Here is a 12,761-nt window from a genome sequence, read left to right as displayed (position 1 = left end):
GATGCTTTTTTCGCCTCGTCTTCTCGACTCTTTGCTGGTCGGCAGATCTCTCTTATACTCTTCTTTCTGAATGGTTGTTTATTTTTAACAGGGAGTTGGCAGGGGTGCTGCATTGGGACACAGGTGAGTCACGTGACTCTGTGTGCTTTAGTGCACCTTCACCTGCTTATTGCTTTTTATTGGCTTGGAGCCAGAGAGAAACAAACAAACATCTGACTTGAATTATACGGGCAATAAGTAATTTTCTTCCTCTCTCGTCCCCCAAATTGATGTTGAAGAAATTGACAAGAAGGAATAAAAGTGTATATGTTTCAAAGTTCATATGAAAACCCAGAAGTGTTAACTTTTGGGGTATACTTGTCATGCTAAAAAAAAAAATTGAAACCAGGAGGCCAACAAGAGGCCAACAAGAGGCCAGCAGTCGTGGCTGGATTAACAGGCTTTTGATCAAAATATTGGTTGAATTAATTTGATGTGAGGAAACAAACAACATCTGCACTGCAGCTCCAGTCAAAATAACATCTGCACTGCAGCTCCAGTCAAAATAAAGCCTGGTGCCTTTTTGCCGTATAATTACACAACACATACAGCAGTCAAACACACCTACATACAAAGTGGCCGAGTGGAAATAGTCATCACTGAAACAGCCTTTTCCTATTTTCAGCCAATAAACTGATAAATTGATCATCACTGGGATTTACCATGCACCCTGCACTCAAATCAAAAATGTAATTTAACATAACATAGGGTATGCTGTGTCTCAGTAAGTCAGGTGAGTGGAGCTTCAGCGCGTTGAACGGTTATGTAACACATTCTACTTAGCATGCCATCAGAAGATGAGAATTTATAGATCCGATTGAGGAATAAATGTGTAAGAGCAAAGCTCCAACTAAGCTTTGGCACTCTTTTGACTGAAAGCCTATTGCTTTATGTATTCGCTGAATATTCAGATCCGCACTTTGTTTAGCTGCTACTCTCTCTTAGCATCTAACTTGTGAGGTCACAGTTTATTTCTCCTGAAGGTGTCTGAGGCGTTGGCTTGTTCCTGTTTGGATGTGGTGAGTTTGATTGGATTTGGTCATTTCGCATCAAATCTGTGAGAATTGCGAGTGGATTTACAACGACAGCTGGAAACACCTTTGAATGTATGTGTTTAATCTTCTCCCAGATCCAATCTCCCATTCCGTTGCATCTATCCCATAATCCTTTTGTGATCCCAAAAACCTGACTGTGTTGTCTGTGGAGAGAAAATGATGTTATACTGTATGAACTTTACAATTGAAAACTCTGACAGGTTCCCTGTGTGAGAAGACATTGTGTCTGTTCTCTGGTTTTAAATAAGAGGAGTCTGGCACTGGTTCCCTCGACAAAATGCCAATAGGATTTTGGATTATTGCAGAAAATAAGCTCTGTAGCAAACAGACGCTCATGATACTTACTTAGTTTATTCAGCAAGATAATCGTCACAAATGAACGCCACTTTTATGATTATCTAGTAAGCTAAAGGCCGACGAGTGTTCTAGTGATGACGTTTTGTAGTCTCGTTGAGACACTTTTTTAAGACGCGTAAAAGCTTCAAAATTCACGGAAGTGCAAAAATGCTGACTCCTTTCCTGGTTTTGGGACTCATTCCTGCAGTGCACTACTTTTTCGACAGTCTCTGGCTTTGTATATGAACAACGTATTCGTATATATTTGACAGGAAGTTGGTATGAATTTCACTGAACTGGACCAAGACTGCAGGGTTCCATATTATAAAACCTTAAACCAGTGTAATTATTAATAGCCAAACTGACAGATTCCCTGAGCGAGGGGACGTCTAGTTGGGTCATTTCTCTAGTTTTATATAAAATAAGATTAGCACTGGTTTACTCGACAAAATGCCGATGGGATTTTTACCATTGGATTTTGGATTATTGCAGAAAATAAGCTTTGTGGCGAACACAAGTTCTTCATACTTACAAGCTATTTCAGCAAAATAATCCTAACAAATGAACTCCACTTTCAGAAGTAAAAAGCTAATGTTATAAGGCTATGAAGGAACTACAGCACAGTCGCATGACTTCACGTCACCACCGCTAAACTAAAAGGCGGACTTGTGTTCTAATGATGATGTTTTGTCGTCTCATTGAGACACTTCTTGGAAACCGCCTCTTTTAAGACACATAAAAGCTTTAAAATTCACGGTTAAGTGCAAAAATGCTGACTCATTTCCAGTTTTGGGACTCGTGCCTGCAGCGTTTATTTCCCTAAATCCTTCTGCACAAGTGTTTCTAATGTAGAAAATAGGATTTATTAAACAGTGCTGCGGTTCCAAGCTCATTATAGCTGATTCATATCGAAGCAAACAACCAACCAGAGATTCCAGTATTCTGTGATGTTAGAACAGCAAGAAGAAGTTAATATCATTAGATGTCTTGAATAGTAGGAACAAATGTGTTTGTTTAGGCCTATCTCGTGATTAATTCATAAGTCAATAACGCACAGCTAAATACATTTAACAGGAAGTGGGTAGGAGCACGACATGTTGTGAGAGGTGTACTGAGGTGTAGCATAGGTTTTGGTTAATTATTTGAAGTGAGAATATATAAGAATCTGAGCACAATATCAACTAGATTTGAATTCATTTTAAAGCTTTAAAGACAGAGGCGCAACACCCACCCGTGCTTTAGTTGTGCAGATTCTCCAACATGAATTTACAAACCCACACAACGTGTTCCTTTCAGGGTTGGGGCAAGCAGGGTAGTTGGCTGTTTGGCCTTGTTGGCAATCATGCAAGTATTGAGCAACAAGGCTTTGCATAACAGGAATCATATGATATACACAAGTGATGTACGTGGTGATCAAAAATGACTTCTAAGCAGAAATATTCATTGTAGGAGGGGAAATATTCTCTTGTATCTGACAAAGGAAGACAACAAGAAGGCTTGCTCCATCTTTCACTCAGTGGTTTGTGAGCAGAATGTTGATCTCAGCACATATCGCCCATCCCGGTGTAAAAACCGAGAGTGGACTCACATACACAAGAAAAAAAAAATGCACGGTCATGGTGACAGCAGGATTTATTTAGAGCTCACCTTTGGAATGCATTTCAGGTTATGAGCAGACGGTGGGTACCGAGAGTGGACTCACATACACAAGAAAAAAAAAATGCACGGTCATGGTGACAGCAGGATTTATTTAGAGCTCACCTTTGGAATGCATTTCAGGTTATGAGCAGACGGTGGGTAATGGGGGTCATTTCTGAAAGCGGGGCAAAAGCAAAGTGCCAATGAAATGGAGAGAATGATGAGGAGAGAATATTCACAGAGGTCAAATTTTAAAAAACAAAACAAAATATACAGTAGAAAATGAACACAGCGATGAGAGACAATGAGCGGAGAAACACAGCCTCACCAACATCTGTCACTAACATCTGTGTGGTGTCTGGAATCATTACTCTGCTCCCTCAGCCGTCCTGTGGCATGGAAAGACTGATACAACACAGACAGTGCTCAAGAGTCAAGGTCATGAATGATTACCTGAGGAGCATGGGCATAAGGCCAGGAAGAACACCTTCATTCATTTATTTGAGGCGTCGATAACAAACGAGTGATTACTTGATGCCCTTGTGTTATAAAATGTAATACCACAAAAGGATTAGAAGAAAGGGTTTCTCAAACAGTCTCTCTCTCTCTCTCTCTCTCTCTCTCTCTCTCTCTCTCTCTCTCTCTCTCTCTCTTTCGTGTCTAAAACTAAAAAGCAAATCCTCCACAGTCAAATGCATCAAAGTCGGAGTCCCCCTCGAAGTCGAAGCTGTTGAAGTGGGGGGAGTCGACGTCCTGGCTGCAGGCATGGAAGGAGCCTCCCGCGGGGAGCTCGGAGAAGCCCCCCGCGCCGTGGGCAATCTCCGAGGCTCTGCTGGCAAGGGGGGAGGACGGGGAGCAGGAGTTGAGGTAGCCCAGGGCGGAGGAGGCCGCCGCCCCTCCCATCAGCAGGCACACCGCCCTCACCGCCCGGGCGTCGCTGCTGTTGCCGTGGCGAAGGCAATCCGACGCGCGGTGAGGGGGGGCCCCGGAGACGCTGCGCAGGGGCCGCCGGGGTCCACCCACTGTAGAAGTAATTTGAAACAATTATGAGCAATATATATTACCGGATATACCGGATACATTTTTTAAAAATTATTATAAAAAACACCAAATTAGTGATTTATCCAGACTTTGTGAGCCATTCCCCTTTAACCTGAGACACTTGGTCCTCAAGGAAGGATGTGCGTGTGGGATCAAGTAGCAGCAAGCTATCTCTTTGGACTCAACATAAACACTAATATCAGCCATTATATATTAGTTCATCAGAAAATAACAAGCCACTTTCCAATAGTGTCTGTATTCATCATATCACATCATTCATCAAAATGATTTCAACCCCCACTCTGCAGTTCTTTGTCAGACAGAGACAGAGAGCTAAGAGCGGCAGGTGAAGAGTGAAAAGCCTTTTAAATAAAGAAGTTAAAAAGTAAATAAATAAAAAGATAATAGTATAATGGTGATAATAATAATAATAATAGTCTTTTACTAGTCCTTGTACACTTCTGTGTTTTTCTTTATGCCGTGAATGTCGCCAAATCGTTGAATGTGTTTCTTAATTTGCTCATGTTTTATTTACATGTAGCACTTTCCCCCCCTAAATGCAACCTTTGAGTTGTTTCAGTTGTTCTCTTCGTTTGCTTTTTTTTCTCCCTCTAAAATGACGCATGTGCATTGAGCTCTCTCAGCCACCATACTACACCCCCTCATGCAGCTCTATGTTGGGAGTCATTACATCTGGATGACCTGATGGCGGACCTTGGCTTTGGCCTCTGTCTTTGAAGGAGCCTCCCCGCTCCGTGACTCGAGACAGAGGAGGGGTGCCCTCGCTGACCCTGGGCGACCCGGGGTCTTTGTCGCTGGAGGAGTCGGGCAGCGGGTCTCTGTCGGTGATGCAGGGGGTGATGCTGCGCTGTCTCTGCAGGGTCAGGGGTGACATGACGCCCTAGAGAATATGAATAAGAACAGTAGATATTACATGTGTTGTTAACATTGTTTTTCAGATATTCTTAGAAACGTATGTAGAAACACTGCTAGAAATGAGAGGTGAGGTGTTGGGACAATGACGAGGCTGAATGAGGCGACAGCACGCAGGAGGACAAGAGTCGAGTCGAAACTGCCGACTCACCTCTCTCACTTTCCTGATCAAATTCAGCCACAGACTGTGAAAGGTAAAAAAAGTGGGAGTCATTATGTTTGAACCAGATCCAGACCTGCAGAGTCTTTATGGAGACACAAGAGAAGATGCAGTATTGTCCCCAATCTGATAGCCCTGTGCAGTAAACATGTCTGATAGTGAGGGGGACAAAGGAGACCTTCCAGCTTGACACCATGTGTTGTTAACGTCTGATGACGAACGGGGCAAAGGACATGAATCCTGTGTGTGTGTGTGTGTGTGTGTGTGTGTGTGTGTGTGTGTGTGTGTGTGTGTGTGTATGTGTTTGTATGACAGAGAGAGAGACTCACTTGCAGACCTCTGGGTTTTCAGTGAGAAGCAGCAGGAACTTGTTCTGCGGCAGGATGAGGGCGAAGCAGCAGTCCCTCCTGCCCCCTGGAGGCAACCTGGGCAGGTCGAGGATTTCCCGGCCCTCTGCAATGGACTCGCAGTTGGTCTGCAGTGCGACCACCTGGTCCGGGGGGGACTCTGCGTCGCGGCACACCAGCAGGCTCCCCTCCAGGGTCAGCACGAGGTACTTCTCCTTCCACTGCTTAAACATGAAGCCCCCTGCGGACACAGAAGAGAAACAGAGGCCGTTTTATTGTTCGTTTTTTTTGCTTGTGTTATCTTGGGTGATTTATGGTAAGAGCGACAGAAGATAAGCTGTGGATGAAAGGTGATGTGAACATTTTGACAGAGGCTTCCACAGTTGTGCTTTGAGCTAGATGCTAATGCTGGCATGCAGTGTGTTTGGTATCATTTTGACCATGTTCACTACACCGAGACACCGAGCGACACAGCAACATTTCCATCCAAGAACATGATCAGTCGTCTTTGAAATGACTGCCCATTTTACAGAAGCCTGCCCTATGTCAGCATAGCATAGTGGAGACTTTGTGATTGTTTACCTGCTGCTTGACTGCACTCTATAATGACAAAACATCATTATGAATACACATTGTGTTCAATACAGTGCAAATTAATACAAAAACACAACAGCACAAACCACAGCCTCAAAAACATGACCTCAGAACTGAATGATCCCATCTCTGTCAACAACTGAACTTAGCATTTATAAAATAGCAGTTGTTTAACACTGGACAAGAGGTGCTTCTTTAGCAGGAAATAATCTGTAGCAAACATAGTGTTGCTTGAACGTAAACTTGAATATGAAAATGACAAATAGGAATAGGAAAAAGCAACTACACAGCCTGAAATCCAAAATAAGTGCAGAAATGTAAACTGTATAGAGCACAGAGCATTATGTCAATAATCATAATGTAAATCTCCTTGTTTCCAGACCATTTAGGGCAACGTTAACTTGTAGCAATAAAATGAAAAGCCTCTGTTTTTAAAACATACTGAGAGTTCTCAGGACAGGACACACACGCTGCCGTTAGACTGTAAGTGTCCCAGACAGCCGTCCATGGTGTGATAACGGTAATAGATGGGCAGCGCACGTTGATGATCGGGGGAGATCTGCTTTATTCCTCCACACAGAGGATTAGAGATGAACAGGTGAGTTTAGTATTTCACTATTAGAAGTCCACAGTTAAGAGAGAACGATTTTTGTTTTTTCAATCTGAACTGCTGACATTGCTAGAAAGCTGTATCTTCTGCCTCTGTCCCCTGAGCCCCCATGACGCCACTATCAAATGAAACCGATGGAGATATGAAACAGATGTGACATAAGCACAAAGACATGAGACGTTGGCTGAGTCCTGCAGTCTGACTTGGCTTTGTAAGCGAACATCTTGTCATTCTGTTAAAAAGAAAAATACACATCTGGGAGCGATGATATCACTCCTCTTCCAGTTGGAGTGTTGATCTGAGGCAGTATTCCTCTTCACTCATTGTTTGTTCTTCGAGGAATAAATACCAAATATGTATTAGTCCATGGGGGGGAAATATAACAAGCACAAGTCTAAAAGTGTAATTTTGTCAACTGAAGATGACGTCCTTCAAAAAGTGTCATAATTTGTTTTCATTTTGGCTGTCGATGTTGGAAGAGAAGTTGTTGTTTTTTCTTTATGTCCATTTCTGATCAAAATTCTCGACCAAATAACGGCAACTGATCTTTAGCTGTCTGCTTGTGTTGCACAGTATAAAAACACACAAGCGTACACTGCAAACACAGCTGAACCAGATGTCTAATAGAAACAAAACATAGGCGGATAGGGAGAGTATTAAAAAACAACAACACTGTGCATTTCAGTAACCTACATTTAACGGTACAACAAAACAAAATGAATGTTATGGAATGAGCACAAACATGAAGCAAACAACAATGGCCCGTTGTTGAAGGCCGAGAACTGCACACCGATGAGGGAGTCAAAGCAGGCTTACCGTATTTCCTGAGGAAGCCCCGATGGATGCCTGCCGCGCTCATGCTTGTGTTCATCGCAGCAACAGGGACTAAATGACAGGCAGAGCATTTGATGCTGAAAATAGGGTGAGAAAGAAAGAGGGGTAGGGGGGGGGGGGGGTGGTGGAGAGACAGAGAGAGAGAGAGAGAGAGAGAGAGAGAGAGAGGGATAATAATCCCCACTATTTAGGCCTTCCTTCCTTAAACCCGTGCTGTTGTGACTGGAATTGGAACCGTCCCCGCTTATGCACACATGAACATCATACGAGCGTAAAAGCCAAACTAGTCATAACAGATGGATAAATCCCACCGCAGAGATCACTATGACTTTCACGGCGGCCATCGCCAGATGTCACGCTAGACTCTTCCCCCGATTCGGCTCCTCTCTTAGGAAAAGCATGCACAGATCTTTAAGCCTCTGTTTGCGGTCTTGCGTGTGACATATGGGCGATTCGTAATAACTTATCATTAAACTGCCATCAAACCGTTTTGTCCCAGTATATCTACAGGACCTTGGACGGCCTTCAGACCAGGGCAAGGGTCACCTCCCTGCTCAAGCAGATTAAAACAGAGGGATTATTATTGCTGCACAGCTGGAGGGCTGTTGTTGCAGTGCGCTGGATAGGCCCAACCAAGATTTGTAATCTACTCAGACCTGGGATACATATGCCCTCACACAAGCAGCAACCGCCAAGATATTAACACATTTTTTAAATCATGGATCCAAGCGGGATTAAACGCCACTCATTGTGTTGGCATGCGCTTGTTCATCACAATGAGGATAACATTATGTAACACGAGGGATCTAGGAGAAACACCAACAGACCAGAAGGAAATCTTCACTGAGGTCGCTGAATGGGATTGATACAGAAGCGACATACCTCAAGATCGTCTACTTTGGAGCTTGATTTCATGGAAGCTTTACTTTAACCCAGTTTATTTTCTTCAGGGTTTGGGACATAAAAGTGCCGCCTATTATAACATATTTCCCAAGGCCACCCCCCGGAAGTGTCTTCGACAGAAAGCAAATGGACTTTTTCTTTTGGATTTTGGCTTATTGCAGAAAATAATTTCTGTGGGAGAACACAGAGGCCAAAGAACAAAGTGAATGACTGACTGGGGAAGTGGGAACAGGTGCGCAGGAGGTCCAGACAGTGCAGTGCTAACGAGGGGCAGGTGAAACTAGTCAGGGCGGGGCAGCCAATCAAAACCGGCGGGAAAACACACACACACACACACACACACACAAAGGCGGGAAGTGAAGTGATCTGAAGTGAGAGGAGAGGTGAGTAGCAAAATAATAATATGAATGAAACAAAAGAAAACATGTCAGCTGGTTGAGACAGAAATGCACTTCCTCCCGACGATGTAAAACATCCAATGAAATAAGGTACATTGTTCAACTCTAATTTAAAAATCTGCTTTTATATTAACGAAGGTTGGTGTACTGATGTCACAGTGTTAAAGGAATCATGCAGCCCTCACTTGGAAACACTTTTAATAGACTGCAAACCATTTTATTCCCCGCGGGAGTTTTCCTCACTCATTCTGGTCGGTGTTTACATCCCACCTCAGGCCTGTGAGTGAGGCTCTCCAACACCTGGCTGAGCAGATCACCAACATGGAGCACAAACATCCGGACTCCTTGCTCATTGTTCTTGGGGACTTCAACAGAGCGAACCTCAGCAAAGAACTGCCAAAATACAGACAACATACAACATTCCTCTTGTGTTAGGGTCGGCAACGACCCGTTTTAGGTTTTAAATGCTTAAAAGAACCACAAAAAATGTGTTTATTGCATCAAGACTTTTTGACTTTGTCAGGAACCTCTATTTCAACAAAATAAAACAAAAACATTTTTTTTCACTAAATTATAAAATGCTCTGGTTGAAATTATGACCTTTGTGTTGTTAGGGTCGGTTTCGACCCAGTTATAAAAATAAGATTATAAAGCAATAATTAGAGCCAAAACTGAAATCATAAGTGCACCGTCAGCCAACACACTGACAGCCAGCTCCTCTCCCAATCATGTGAGCTTTAGGGGATTCTCATTTTGCCTGGTTATCCAGTATACCTGCACAAAAACAAAACAAACGAAGACGGGCATGTCCAGACATGTGAGGTCAATTCAGTATAGACTTGCAGAGTGCACATCTCCAATTTTCAGCATGCAAAAATAAAAAGATTTCCAGTGAGACAAGTTCTGGATCATATTTTTGGTGAAAATGAGGGAGAGGACATAGAGCAGCATAGCGATACGGATGAGCAGGTTTCTGAGGAGGAAGACAATGTGGAGTATCATCCAGAAGACACAGACACATCTGATGAGTCTGATGAGGTCACCGGTGGTGAAGCTGCTCCCGCTGAAAGATTCAAGTCCAAAAATGGTAAGATGTGTTGGAGCTCAGTACCTCATGATGTACATGGCAGGGCAGCTGCTGCAAATGTCATCAAAATGACCCCTGGAATCACAAGGTTTGCTGAGACGAGAGTCAGTGACATCAAGACAGGTTTTGAGCTATTTATGCCATTGTCACTAAAAAGAGTCATCATTGCTATGACAAACCTTGAAGGAAAAAAAGGTCCATGGCGACATGTGGAAAGACATTGATGAGGAATACCTGGATGCTCACACCCTGGACACAAGCTGTTCCAACTCCTCCCCTCTGGTAGGCGCTACAGAGCTCTGTACGCCAAAACCACCAGACACAGGAACAGCTTCTTTCCACTGGCCGTCACTCTGATGAACAATTAATCAGACATGTTGCATCTTCATTTGCACTATTACCACCTTCTGCACTAATATCCCGAATCCATTGTCCATTGTCATTGTTGTTGTTCTTTATGTTCTTTATGCTCATATATATTTATATTGTACATCTTAAATGTTAAATGTTTCTGCTTAGTTTCTCTGTTCTACTTTGTTGTCTTTAATGTCCTTGTTTTTTATATTTCTCTTGTTTATTGTATATATTTTATGTGTGTATGTACGATGAGAGTAATGTGTAACCGGAGTCAAATTCCATGTATGCGCACGCATACATGGCCAATAAAGCTGATTCTGATTCCGATTCTGAAAAGAGAAATGCTGCAATAGGAGAAGGAGACGGGGCACATCATGCTGCCCAATATCTATCAACATGTCACACGTACACACACACGCCAGACATAATGTCTGGTGAGAGCAGGGTTTGAAAAACAACAAAAAATGTACACAAAAGTCTGTAAAACCCTTTTTTTCACAAACACACCTAATGTCCAAAATCGGACAGAAATGATCTAAAATGTTTTTATTTTTTGACTGCATTATGTTCTTGGGTCGTCCATCAGTCCACCCGCTTCATTCTTGAGAACGAGTTATCTCAGGAACGCCCTGGACGGACTTCCTTCAAATTTAGCACAAACGTCCACCTGGAGTGGTCAGATTTGTATTGGTCCAAAGTAGAAGGTCAAGGTCACTCTGACCTCATGTTGGCAATATCACGGGAACACCTTGAGGGAATTCCCTCAAAGTTGGCACACACATCCACTTCCACTGAATGTTGACCTGATTCGAATTTGGCGGTCAAAGGTCACTGTGACCTCACACCAATAAACTACTGTGACATTAAACTGTTTATTTATTTTAACAAAAAAGTCGTTTTCTATGGCACATGTGGTTTTCTAGTGTAGAAACACAGTTTGAAAAACATGCATCCACTATATTTTTGTCTGTGACTACTTGTATTGTTCTATATATGCCCCCCCACCCCGCTTTAAAGTATACTCTAAATGATTGTTATTATGTTCCCATTTTCTATCCATACACATATTTATATGAATTTTTTTGAACTCCGTACAAAAGTGAATTAGTTTTAATGTAACTGTGTATTTACTTAGTTATTGTCATTTCTGCCAGGGAGTGTTTGGTCTAATTTGTAGCATGAAGGCTTTGCATGTGTCACCAGCAGGGGGCAGAAGAGCCCCTGTAAAGTTTAGCCGGTCACGTGTCATTGTAGTCCGTAGAATGGAAGCTGCAGCATGAAGACGATGAAGAAGAAGAGGAAGGTGTTAGCTCATTGTTAGCATGTGTAGCTGGGAGAGCAGGAGGAAGGTGTTTCCCATGTCTGCCAGCCAATAGGGAGTCTTCTACACCAACAGGTTGTTTTGTTCAGCAGGAGGCGCAGACTAATGACGAGAGTCTGCCCTTGTGAGAGAACATAATAACTGGTGCCCATATGACTTGTTGGTTTTAAAACTGAAAGCAATAAACTCTGTTAATCCACTTTACCCAAAAGTCCCTAAGTCTTTAAGTCCGTCTGTTCGGTGAAAACAGGTTTGCTGGATTTCGGTGTGGCCTAAAAACCTAAACACAGCGGTGCTGCAGAGCCGATGCCCATCCCCCTCAAAACCCAAACACTCACTCCTTCCAGGCCCATCCAGCCCAAAAACATTGTGTTTCAGAGTAGAACACCCCTCTTTCTTGTACAGGACCCCCTCGGTGACCCTCTTCCCTCCCCTCCCTGCCTCTGCCTCTCCCTCTCTCTCTCTCTCTCTCTCTCTCTCTCTCTCTCTCTCTCTCTCTCTCTCTCTCTCTCTCTCTCTCTCTCTCTCTCTCTCTCTCTCTGCTTCTATCTGGGAGCAGTGAGAGCACCATTGCTCAAGCTCCCATTGAAAAGAGAGCATGTACAATGGGGTCTTTCTCAGTCTCCCTCTCTTGTCTCCATTAAAGACCCTGGGAACACAACACTGTCCACAGAGCCACTCTTAAAGGGCCAGTGGGACCCAGGTCTTCGCAACCTGAGTCCCGGAACCTCCCATCGTTTTCATGGGAAAAAACAGGAATCTACGCAGCAAATCAATTATTCATGAATGGTATGTGAACTCTCGCTGCGCCACCTCCATCCAAACTCACACAATCACCTCAGACATCACAGTCTACAACAACACAGCGAGCTAACCTCTGCTGATGTGAATCATTGGGGACAGCCTGCTTTTATTTAGACTACAGCTGACGATGCTTCCGTCTGTTATGGCTGAAACTGTAGATCTAACTCAAACTCATTCTCATTCTGGTTATGTGGGGTTGCAAATGCAAACAGAATAGTTTGATTATCATTCCTATTACTTTACTGTTATACATTTCCCCCAGCCTCCATCACTGTAAATAAGACTGTAATAAAGGTTGGACCAT

Source organism: Anarhichas minor, unplaced genomic scaffold (genome assembly GCF_050575085.1).
Source record: "Anarhichas minor isolate MPS153535 unplaced genomic scaffold, ASM5057508v1 ptg000026l, whole genome shotgun sequence".
In the NCBI taxonomy this organism is placed as follows: Eukaryota; Metazoa; Chordata; class Actinopteri; order Perciformes; family Anarhichadidae; genus Anarhichas; species Anarhichas minor.
The sequence above is the reverse complement of the archived record's forward strand: the minus strand, read 5'-3'. Positions refer to the sequence as shown.